We start from the raw sequence: 11,232 nt of genomic DNA, 5'->3' as shown, positions 1-11,232 counted from the left end.
AAAAAAGGAAAATTTGACATCATTTCACACAAAACTCCAATAATGGGCAGTACAAAATTGTTAGCACCCCCAACTTAATAATTGGCTGCACACCCTTTGGAATATAGATCTGCAATCAATCGCTTCCTGTAACCATCAACAAGATTCTTACACCTCTCAACTGAAATTTTGAACCACTCTTCTTTTGTAAACTCCTCCAGGTCTCTCAAATTTAAAGGGTGCCTTTTTCAACAGCAATTTTAAGATCTCTCCACAATCTTTCAATGAGATTTAGATCCGGACTCATTGCTGGCCACTTCAGAACTCTCCAGCGCTTTGTTTCCACCCATTTCTGAGTGCTTTTTGAAGTATATTTTGGGTCATTGCCCTGCTGGAAGACCCATTACCTAGGACGCAAACCAAGGTACTGACACTGGGCACTACATTGCCACCAAAAATTCTTTGGTAATCTTCAGATTTCATGATGCCTTGCACACAGTAAAGGCACCCAGTTTTAAAGGCAACCTAACAAAAAACTTCATATTGGTCTCATTACCCTCAAAACATCTTTGAACCCCCACCATATTTGACTGTAGGTACTGTGTTCTTTTCTTAGTAACCGTTAGATGGAATTTTAACATACCTTACCTGGGCATGGGGTGTGTGTGACATGAGCAGACACATCCTGATTAATTTATGAAGGAGGGACTCTGAACCTCACAAAGCCTATGTGGACAATGCAAGAACCGCCAAAAATTAAAACGAAGAACTCCGATACACTCTTATTAGACATAAAGGAAGGCCTCATTCAAATTCTGTTAAAATTGTTGGGTAGTGGGATGCCTAGACTCATAAAGCCTATGCACTAAGTGCAAGGGCTGCCAAAAATTAGAAGAAGGTACTCCAATACACCATGCAACACAGATAAAGTAAGGCCTTAGAATTTTTTTCTGAACTGCGACTCTTAGGGGTGCTTCACACACAGCGAGCTCGCTGTCGAGATCGCTGCTGAGTCACGCTTTTTGTGACGCAGCAGTGACCTCATTAGCGATCTCGCTGTGTGTGACACTGAGCAGCGATCTGGCCCCTGCTGCGAGATCGCTGCTCGTTACACACAGCCCTGGTTCGTTTTCTTCAAAGGCGCTCTCCCACTGTGACACACAGATCGCTGTGTGTGACAGCGAGAGAGCGACAAATGAAGCGAGCAGGGAGCAGGAGCCGGCATCTGACAGCTGAGGTAAGCTGTAACCAAGATAAACATCGGGTAACCAAGGTGGTTACCCGATATTTACCTTAGTTACCAGCCTCTGCAGCTCTCACGCTGCCTGTGCTGCCGGCTCCGGCTCTCTGCACATGTAGCTGCTGTACACATCGGGTTAATTAACCCGATGTGTACTGTAGCTAGGAGAGCAAGGAGCCAGCGCTAAGCAGTGGGTGCGGCTCCCTGCTCTCTGCACATGTAGCTGCATTACACATCGGGTTAATTAACCCAATGTGTACTGTAGCTAGGAGAGCAAGGAGCCAGCGCTCAGTGTGTGCGGCTCCCTGCTCCCTGCACACACAGCTAAGCGGTGTGCGCTGGTAACTAATGTAAACATCGGGTAACCATACCCGATGCTTACCTTAGTTACCAGTGTCCGCAGCTTCCAGACGGCGGCTCCGTGCAAGCGCAGCGTCTCTTGCACGTCGCTGCTGGCTGGGGGCTGGTCACTGGTCGCTGGTGAGATCTGCCTGTTTGACAGCTCACCAGCGACCATGTAGCGATGCAGCAGCGATCCTGACCAGGTCAGATCGCTGGTCGGATCGCTGCTGCATCGCTAAGTGTGAAGGTACCCTAAGACTGGTAAAGTTTATGCACTAAATGCAAGAGCTGAAACATTTACCCCTGTGAAATATATATATATCTATTTATGTAAGAGAATTTTGAGGTAGGCATGCTAAAGTTATATAGGAGGGTAGCATGCACACCCGGGGAAAATTAAGAGCGAGGGTCGCATGATCACCCTGTTGATATGGTGGAGGGGAGAAAATGAAAAAGAAGAAATTGTGAGATATATACCCTTGTTTGAGAAACATTTTAATTGTTTTTAGGTTCTGCTGCCATCATTGGGTAGGGTTGTGAAGTCTGGGCCATTCGAGGGCATGTTCATTTTGATAAGAGTAAGCCTGTAAGCATTTTCAGTTGAAAGGCAGATGCGCCTGTCAGTTATTATGCCTTCCGTAGCCTAAAAACCTGCTTAGATAAAACACTAGCGGCAGGGCAGGCAAGCACCTCCAAGGCCTCGTGACCTGCTTGGATACCCAATATTTGTATGGCACGAATGATGCTGATTTTGTTGTGCCCAGAGATATGGGGTACTCGGTCCTGGGCAGTGCGTGTCTTGGGAATGTCACTGGGGTGGCCATTTCCCGGTTCCGTGCCCTGGGCTTGTTTTGTAATGGGGGTGTATTTTCAGGGTATTAATGTTCATACGTGACGCCACTTGCGGTGTTGCGGCTATAGATATGGAGCCGCCACTGCAGAATGTCACTACTGGGTCTGGTGTTAATTGCAGCCTGGATGGCAGGCCCTCCGCAAGCAGGGCCGGGCCCCAGAGGATGGGTGATGTGACGGGCATCGGAAGAAGGTAGTCCACACAGAGGATTTAGTGCAACTGGTTTTTACTTACTGCTGGTTTATGGTAATTGATTACCCGAGGCCGGTTGGTTTCACCTCCAGGTCCTCTTCGTCTCAGTGCCAGTTTAGTACTCTGGTACCTTCTTCCCCTGCACCTGTCTCTGGTAAATGGGTCCCCGTGGCGTAGAGCAACTGGGGGTCCTCGTCCGGTGGTTTGTCCACTTCTGTCTGCCTGACGGTAGCGTGAACCCTGTTGGGTTGGAGTCTCTGGTCCTGTCCCCGGTTCTCCCTTTGCTACTGAGTCTTTGGATTCTTAGGGTCAGCAAGGTCCTCGATGGTCCGCTCTCTGTGCAGGTGTTAATGTCGCGGGCGGGGGGCGTAGACCACGTCAGAGGGCTACTCGAGGTACTCGGATCCGGGATCGTGGCTGCGGCTCGAGTGGCGACCGGATCAGGGGCTCGTGCAGCGGCCCGTTACCCACAACAATAATAAAAGGGGGTATTTACAGGGGAAAAGTTTGTCAATGACGCCACCCGTGAGTTGCGGTGATGGTTGGTCACACCGCCGCTGTCTTGGTAAAGGACGCCCGGGGCTGATGGAGCGGGGCAGCAGGATGGTATCCGCTCCACGGGTAGGGGAGGTGCTGTCCCGGGGCCCAGGTGTGTGAGGAAGGATGCTGCGGAGCGTATTCTGCAGGGCTGGATCGGGTGGTATTGGTGTACTCACAGTTCCAGATTAAGTCACACAGAGTCCGAATGGTAAACCAAATTGCCAGTGACCGGTGACCTCCAGCGGGTGTATTCGGGTCCCACACCATGGTACAGCAAACAGGGTTCCCTTCCTCCTGCACTTAATGTTTGTGTCCTTAGTTTGACTACTCCGCTTGAAATGGGGAAGTCCACTCCCGGTGATTCTGTGTATTGGGAGCTGTGGCCCGCGAGAACTGACCCGTGGGATATTAGCAGGCAATTGTGGAGCCCTATCCCCCTCGTTGTGCTTCCGTCTCGCTCTCTGGGCTTACTGGTGGGACAAGACGAGGAATCTTGTCCCTGGCTGGCTAATTGACAAGGGGCTTGAAGCTGTCCTCGTCCTAGGGTCTAGGCATCCCGACTGTGCACGGCCTCTGGACCGAATTCCCGCTGTCGGCACTGGCGGGGTACAACCCTGCCCTGGTCTACTTAAAGTTTCCCACGACCAGATCTTCGTCGCCTGTGGCCCTGTCTGCCGACTGCCAACTAGTCTGCAGTCCGGTAGTCTAGAGGCTGCAACCCCTGACTACCCTGTCACTTCACTCCTCTCACTTCTACTGTCCAGACTAGACTGTCTTTCTCCTCCTCTACCACTTGACTCCCTCTGTTCCCTCTCAGGACACCTCAGAAACCCTAGGTGGGCATCACCATCCGCTTGGCCCTGCCCACTGGTGTGTCCTTATTGTTATGGGGGGTAACTAGGCTTTGCTGGCTGATATTGTGTACCTGGGTGTGGGTTTGTGTTGGTATGCCAAGGAGGATGGAGTCCTGCACTTGGAAGATTTGTGCAGTCTTTGTGACAACCTGGTTTTGCCAGGGCGTTACATTAACATGTCGGCTTGGATCTCTTTCCTGTGCTAGGGTCCTGTACCCCATTGGTACGTAGTTCCGGGAGTACTCCACCGGCAACTACTCTCTTGGGTACCAGGTCACTGTTAACCCAAGTCAGCACGCCCCTTCACGTCCACCTTTACTCCTCCACACTCTACTCTTGTCTGAGACTGACTATTCTCCAGTCTGCCCCTCCCACCTGGTTAACTAGTGGACTGGACTGGCTCCACCTCTTGGCGGCCATCCATTGGTCCGACCCTAGCTTTCCACTATTGTATGGGGGATTGTTGGGGAATAACTGGGATTACCTGGGTTTTTGGTGTTACCGGCACTGGTCTCCTGGGGCCCTAGGGGGTAGGCCCTGCATCCTTATGAGGACCTTGTAGCACCCTGATGCCTTCAGGGGGCGCTACAGTTTCAGTCAGCTAGGTACTTCTTCATCATCTTCATAAACATTTCCCTACTTTTCAGAGAATCGTTCTTAGTTGGGCCTGGGTGCTGGGAGGGTTTAATGAAACTGTCACTGACCTTTGATAGTGTTCCCCTGCCTCTGTTGGACCTTGGTGTGTGTGTCTACCTAGTCTTTACTCCTTGGTTGCCAAGAAACTATAACCTCTGCTACCAGTGTTGTTATGTGATATGAATTTTTGGAGTAATTGTTCAACTAGGGCCTTCTGGTATTGCACTATTTTAGTAACGCTCTCCACCGCAGGAAAGAAAGATGGAAAGTCCTCCTTGTAGCATGGGTCGCGAAGGATGAACTACCCCTAATCTCTGCTGGCTCAAATGCATGTAATGCAAGGGTGACGAGAATGGTAGCGGGACATAACGTCAGCCATGTCTGCAGGAATCTCAATAGGCAAGACTTTTCTGTCCCCATCACGACTCTCCATCTCCTGCTCTTCCACCAACTACCTCTTCACTTCCTCTTCAGTAAATGATGGCTACAGAAATACTGTGATTGGCAGGCAATAACACATATTTAGTGGCTGAAAAACATCTGCGAAACATGTGGGGCGGGAACTTGAGCATAGCGGTTGAGCAGCAGGGATAATCAATCAAGTACCGAGTGTATACGAGCCCCCCCACTCGCCCATCAGTAATAGAGATGTGTTCAGTTATGTACAGTAAATGTAATTTGTGCCACTTTTTTTGAACGGGGGATTGATTTCAACAAGCTCCATCCTTTGTTCCCATAGGTGATAAGGGCTCCTTTCCACAGCTGAGCCACTTCATGTATAAACCTGGCTTTAAAATTCTCCTGGATTTAACAAATAATTTAGAGATTACTAAAATAATGTGTAAAATTTATACAGTTATAATTTTAGATTTCAACAAGATGTGTACATATGCTTAATACCTGACACAGTATCTACCAGTATCAAATTAATTCAGTGATAACATTTTGCTCTTGCTGCTCATCGAGTAAATTAAAGGCAACATGTCACCTACAAAAAAAACCTATTTACCTGTCGATATAGTGGTAATCAGCAGATATGTAACGTTTAATCAGTTTTGGCTGGATTATTTGCAGAGTGAAGTTTTATTCTCCCTACAACTGATTGCTCTCACTCATAGGGGTGGTGCAGAAGTATGCAAAAGTCACTGCTCTTGTGATGCCCTGGATCCCAGGGGTCACAGGTCATCACACTCAACACATACACCCCCACACTAGAAAGGTACCACCAGTCAACCACAAAGACCTGATTGCCTCTTTCAGAGTCAGACAGGCGCACCAGGTGGGCGGAGTCAGGCGGAAAGACACGCCCCCCAAGGAGTCTGCTGGCCTGAGGCAGGAAAAACAGTAGACAGTCAAGTTCAGTACAGTGGAGTGGAGAGTAGAGGAGTACAGTTCTGCTTGGGGCCTGGGCTGGAGCCTAGGACCCCAGATCAGTCAGACGGCAGTAGCCGCCTGCAGGAGACCGGGAATACGACCGGTGGAACCGTGAGGGACCGGGACAGTGTAGTGGCCCGCCGGAACCGAACCGGGGAGCCAACAGGATACCAGAGCACCAGGCAGGGTACTTAGACCCCGAACTAGGCTATACGCCACCACCATAGTCAGATTAACTGATTGCGGTCTGGACCTCAAGGGTTCATTCCCACCAAAGTCCCGATTGAAGGCAACAGCCCAACCCGTCCGGATAAGAGCCACTGCCAGAGGCCAGAGATCCAAGGGCAAGTGTCTGCGGGCAAAAGGGGCTCTGACGACACATACACACCGGGGAGTGGACTACCAGTGTCCAGGCACAGTGGTCACACTACAAACACAGGTGCAGGAGAAAGGCGGACATTGCCAACCCGACTAGGAAGCTGCAGCCGGCTGCGGGCCCGGCCCCATCCATCCCTCCGTTTGGTTTACCGGTGACTCTGTGTGGTTTAATCGTGAGTACACCAGTGCCATCCGGCACCGCACCGCGCCGCACTGCAACCCTGCTCCCTGCACCCTGGCCCTCGCACATCAGGGCCCCGGGACAAACATCCCTACCCACGGAGGGGGTCAACACCTAGCTGCGCCACTACACCGCTCCCGGGAGTCCCCGTACCTTCACTGCAGCGGTGGTGTCCACCATCACCACAACCCGTGGGTGGCTTCACAAGCAATCATCACGAACCAAACACCCGCATTCCCCCGCGCGTAGCGCCAAACCCCCTTGCAGAGCGACGTGACCCCCGGGTCTGTGAGAGGCTCGAGCCACCACCCGCAGTGCGAGCACGGATCCGAGTGGCTCGGCGGTCGCAGCCGAGGCCGCGGGGCGGTACACTCTACACCATGAATGCGTTAATATCACTCCCCTGCATCTGCATCCATACTGCAGAGCAAGCAATAAAAGTGATAACGGCACTCACTGCACAACCTCAGCGACTGGAAGCGAACGGCTGCAGGGAGAAAATAACTTCATTTTCTCCCTGGACCACAGATTCTAGTATACCACACTAAAATGATTTATGAGTTATTTATCTGTATATCACCTATTCTGCAAGTAATCAGCATTTTTGTAGGTGACCGATTCCCTTTAAAATGCTTTCCTTTTATTGCTTATTCTTACTTTTGGGCCAACCATTTCAATGCTGATATAATAAAAATATTTGCACTTGAGGGCTAAACATGAGAAAAAAACTTACCTGCCTAGCGACTAGCATGAGTATTGTTTATTCTTTTCCACTCCTTTGTTAGCTTTCCTGACATACCAGTTTACGTCACGCACTGCATGTTTGCTAGGTCTAATAATAAGCAGCTGCACACCTCATAAACCAAGCATGAGACTGCTATTAGTCAACATAATAGCAAAACGCAATTGTGCTTATACTGTGCAAATAGAGTAGTACAACCATAAGAAAAAGTACCGAAAGACTGATCAGACCAGCTTTATTCAAAGAAAGCTCCTGTTTCCCATTAATTATTCAATTGAACTGGGTTACAAGGTCAACAATTGTTTTCACTTGGCAGCATGTGGCTACGGTCCTTTCCATACATCTGAATGGGGCTGTTTCTCTAGCAAGTATTTGGAAATCAGTAAGGTCCTTTTAGATAAATGTGACATTTGCATACATTTCTGTGGTATAACTGTTCCATATGAATATACACTGGAGATCAAAATTTGAGATCAATGTATGATCATTTGCTTTTTTCAGAAATTATGTAATCTACATTGATCAACATTTGAAGGTTTTTTTGTAAGGGGTAAATCATGCTACTAAACCAGTGTTTTACAAAAGATCCAAAGTTCCTCAACATAAATCCTTGATTTTGCCCAAAACGTGATGATCATAAATAGAGAACAGCAATGACTGTAGCACAGAGAAAGATTACTAGTAAATTTTCTGATGGTAACAGTCACCAATCAGTAGGACGTGTACAGGCCTTTGCTTTGAATGACTTCAGCACATCTGTGGCCACAGGACATCACTTGGCTCTCACACTGCTCTGGTGTGATTTTGGTCCACTCTTCTTCCAGTCTCTTCCACAGTTCTTTGACTGTTGTGTGTTTCTTGGCCATAACTTTGTCATCAAGGATTTTCTACAGGTTTGCTTTTGGGTTTAAATCAGGACTCTGGGGTGGCCATTTCATTGCTTCAATGTTTGGTGTTTCAAGGCACAGCTTTACTTTTTTTTTTTTTTGCTGTGTGACAGGGGGAATTGTCCTGCATAAAAATTGCTGGCTGATTGATTGATAAACGCAAGTAAGAAACAACATGTTGTTGAAGAAGGTTCTGATACACACTTGCATTCATTCTGTCATGTTGCTGTATGAGAGGTCAAACTCCTGCTGCAGAAAACATTCTCCAAACCATGAAACTTCCTTCGCCACCTTTCACTGACTTCCTAACACACTGTGGGTTCAATCTTTCGCCAGTTTGTTGACAAACATAATGTTTCCCACTAGACCAAAATAAATTAAATTTCCCTCCAAAACTAAAATGAACTGTGGAGCACTTCACATCAGTCCACACAACATGCTCCTCACCAAAGGTGAGTCTAGCCTTTTGATTCTTTCTGCTAATGAGAGGGTTGGTCACTGCAGAGTGGGGTTTCAGTCCAAATGCTCTTAAATGTTGTGACACTGTATGACGAGACAGATCCTTACCCTGTTCAGTGATGAAATGGCGAACAATTCCAGTTGCAATGGTGAAACGAATACCCATGGAGATTCTCCATATTATCCTGTCCACTCTTGCATTTGTCTTTCGAGGATGGCCAGCCTTCTTGGGGGACTTGATAGAGTTTGTGATGTTGTAGAGATGCAATATTCTCAAAATCACAGACTTGGAACAACCAACTTCCCTTGCTATGGCTGATAGGGTTACCCCTTTTTCTATCATCTGGACAATGTGCAGCCGGAAGGTTTCAGTCACTTTGGGGCCAAAGGGTTCAGTCACTTTGGAACGGCACAATATTTTTGCAAAGTCAGTGCAAACTGGAAAGCTAGGCTGCCAGTTAAATAGGGCTTGTCAGATAATTAAGGAAATTAGCACAAGGTGCCAGATTAACACTAATAACTTGTAGGTATCTGAAAGTGTTCTCTAATTTTGATCAGAGTTCTTTTTCATTTATCTAGTTTTCATTTATATTATGTGTTTTTGAGAAAAATCAATTTATGAAGTAAGCTTAAAATGCTCCTAATTTTCTCATGTTAAGATATAATTACATGACCTTAACATTTAGGAAATTGTGTGTTGTTCTCTAATTTTGATTTCCAGTGTATACTGTGAGCAGGAATACATCTGTTCTGTACTCAGACTGTGTGTTAAAAACCTTTCTGTTCAATACAGAGCAACCCTCTATGGACTTCTGGACTTGAAGTGCTACTGAGACATCAGCATTGGTCAGTTCAGTGTGGGCCAAAGGGAGGGACCTCTGTTCTATTGAAAAATTCTTACTCTTTAAAAATAAGTTGACTAGAAAAAAGATATAGTAATACAGAATAACTTTTTTGTAAGCTAAACATTCACATACTGAACACCACAAACAAAAGCTCCGCTGTGGAAGATAGCTGCTCATCTCCTGTGGGAACTAAAAATTATTATTTAATGGCCTTCAGCTCGATCGCGAGCCATGGCGACTTGATGGATGAATGCTTTGTAGGAAGATCGATCTTGTGCAAGCCTAGATAGGTCCACCAAGGTCTTCTCAACTGCTATCTTGAGTGTATCAAGTTTGAAAATGGCTAAAAATTAGGTGTATGGAGCTCATGCCCATTTCAAAACAGCAAGTGCCCCACAGTACTGACCACTAATTCCATTAAGATCAGTGACCAATTCCCCACCAAAATCTAAATGTAACACTTGGATTATATTATGGATTTTAGTTTGAATTTAGACTAGGTAAAAAAACTAAACTGTTAACATAGACAGTGGCCCAAACAAAAACAGACTTTAATACAGCAAACACCTGGAAACAGCTAGTAAGAATTGTCGTCAAGAGACCCTCAAGAGACCTGCTGGAAATAGGCACAACACTACAGCAAATATACGTCATTAGGGAATCCTATCAATAGCTGCTGCCATGGACAAGAGCTTTCCAGAGCTCCTTATAGCCATACAGTGTCAAAAAGCAGAGAATACAAAGCCAAAATACTTCAAATAAATTAGGTTTCAGAAGGGCCTACATTTTCTTCACCATTGCTTGATCTGGAAACATTACTATTATAGCACATCCTTTAGCTTTATACACCGTGTGCTCAACAGATTGTAAGTTGCAATCGTTTTACCATATGTATGGCTCAGAATTGCCCATATGAGCACTGAAACAATATTTCTAAAGGAAAATATAGTCCAAGATATGGCATCCAGTAGATCATACTGTGATTTATTCCATTATGTGAGGTCTACACTGCTATGGTAATTGGGTTCAGGATAGCATCAGTCCTAAGGGTATGGATAAAAAACCCATTCATGCATATTCTTTATGAGTTGAATGGGTCACCCACATTCATATTAAGTACCAATGGCATGTACCGTAATTTTTAAACCAAGAAATTTATAGGGGTTTTCTGGTTTCGAAAAATATCTGTCCCCTCGGCTGCAGTTTGTTTAAAAAGAACAAACAAACAAACTACAGTTTACTCATCCTCCCCCAGTCCAGCGATGAGTCTCCGTTGCTGTCCCTAGAGTCTGTTAGTATCTGCAGAACTGACGTCATGTCAATAGTACTGCCCTTGACGGCACAATCCGTTCGGAGTCAATGAGCTCACTGTTTGGTTGAAGCACCGTCCATGTGGGATCCGTGATGCAGACAATAACAGACACAAGGGGCAGCGCAGGAGACTCAGCATTGGACCTGTGGAGGGTGAGTAAAGAGCAGATGAAAACCAAAACGGCCTATTTCAAAGAGTCTTCACTGGTGCCATGGAAATAGAGAACCAATGGTGCTGGAGAGGCCGGGAATGTAACCCTTCAAGAATCCTGTTAGGGAAAGAAAAACACTGCTTGCAAGTATAAAACACTTTCCTACCTTATATGACTAAAGGAAGAATACGTACAGTACTTCCATCAGGGCATGTCTATAGGTAACAAGTCAACTTCAGTAATGGCACCGGGGCTGTCTTGTCACAT

The sequence above is a fragment of the Anomaloglossus baeobatrachus genome, chromosome 2 (assembly GCF_048569485.1).
Source record: "Anomaloglossus baeobatrachus isolate aAnoBae1 chromosome 2, aAnoBae1.hap1, whole genome shotgun sequence".
NCBI lineage: Eukaryota > Metazoa > Chordata > Amphibia > Anura > Aromobatidae > Anomaloglossus > Anomaloglossus baeobatrachus.
This window is presented reverse-complemented; position numbering follows the sequence as displayed.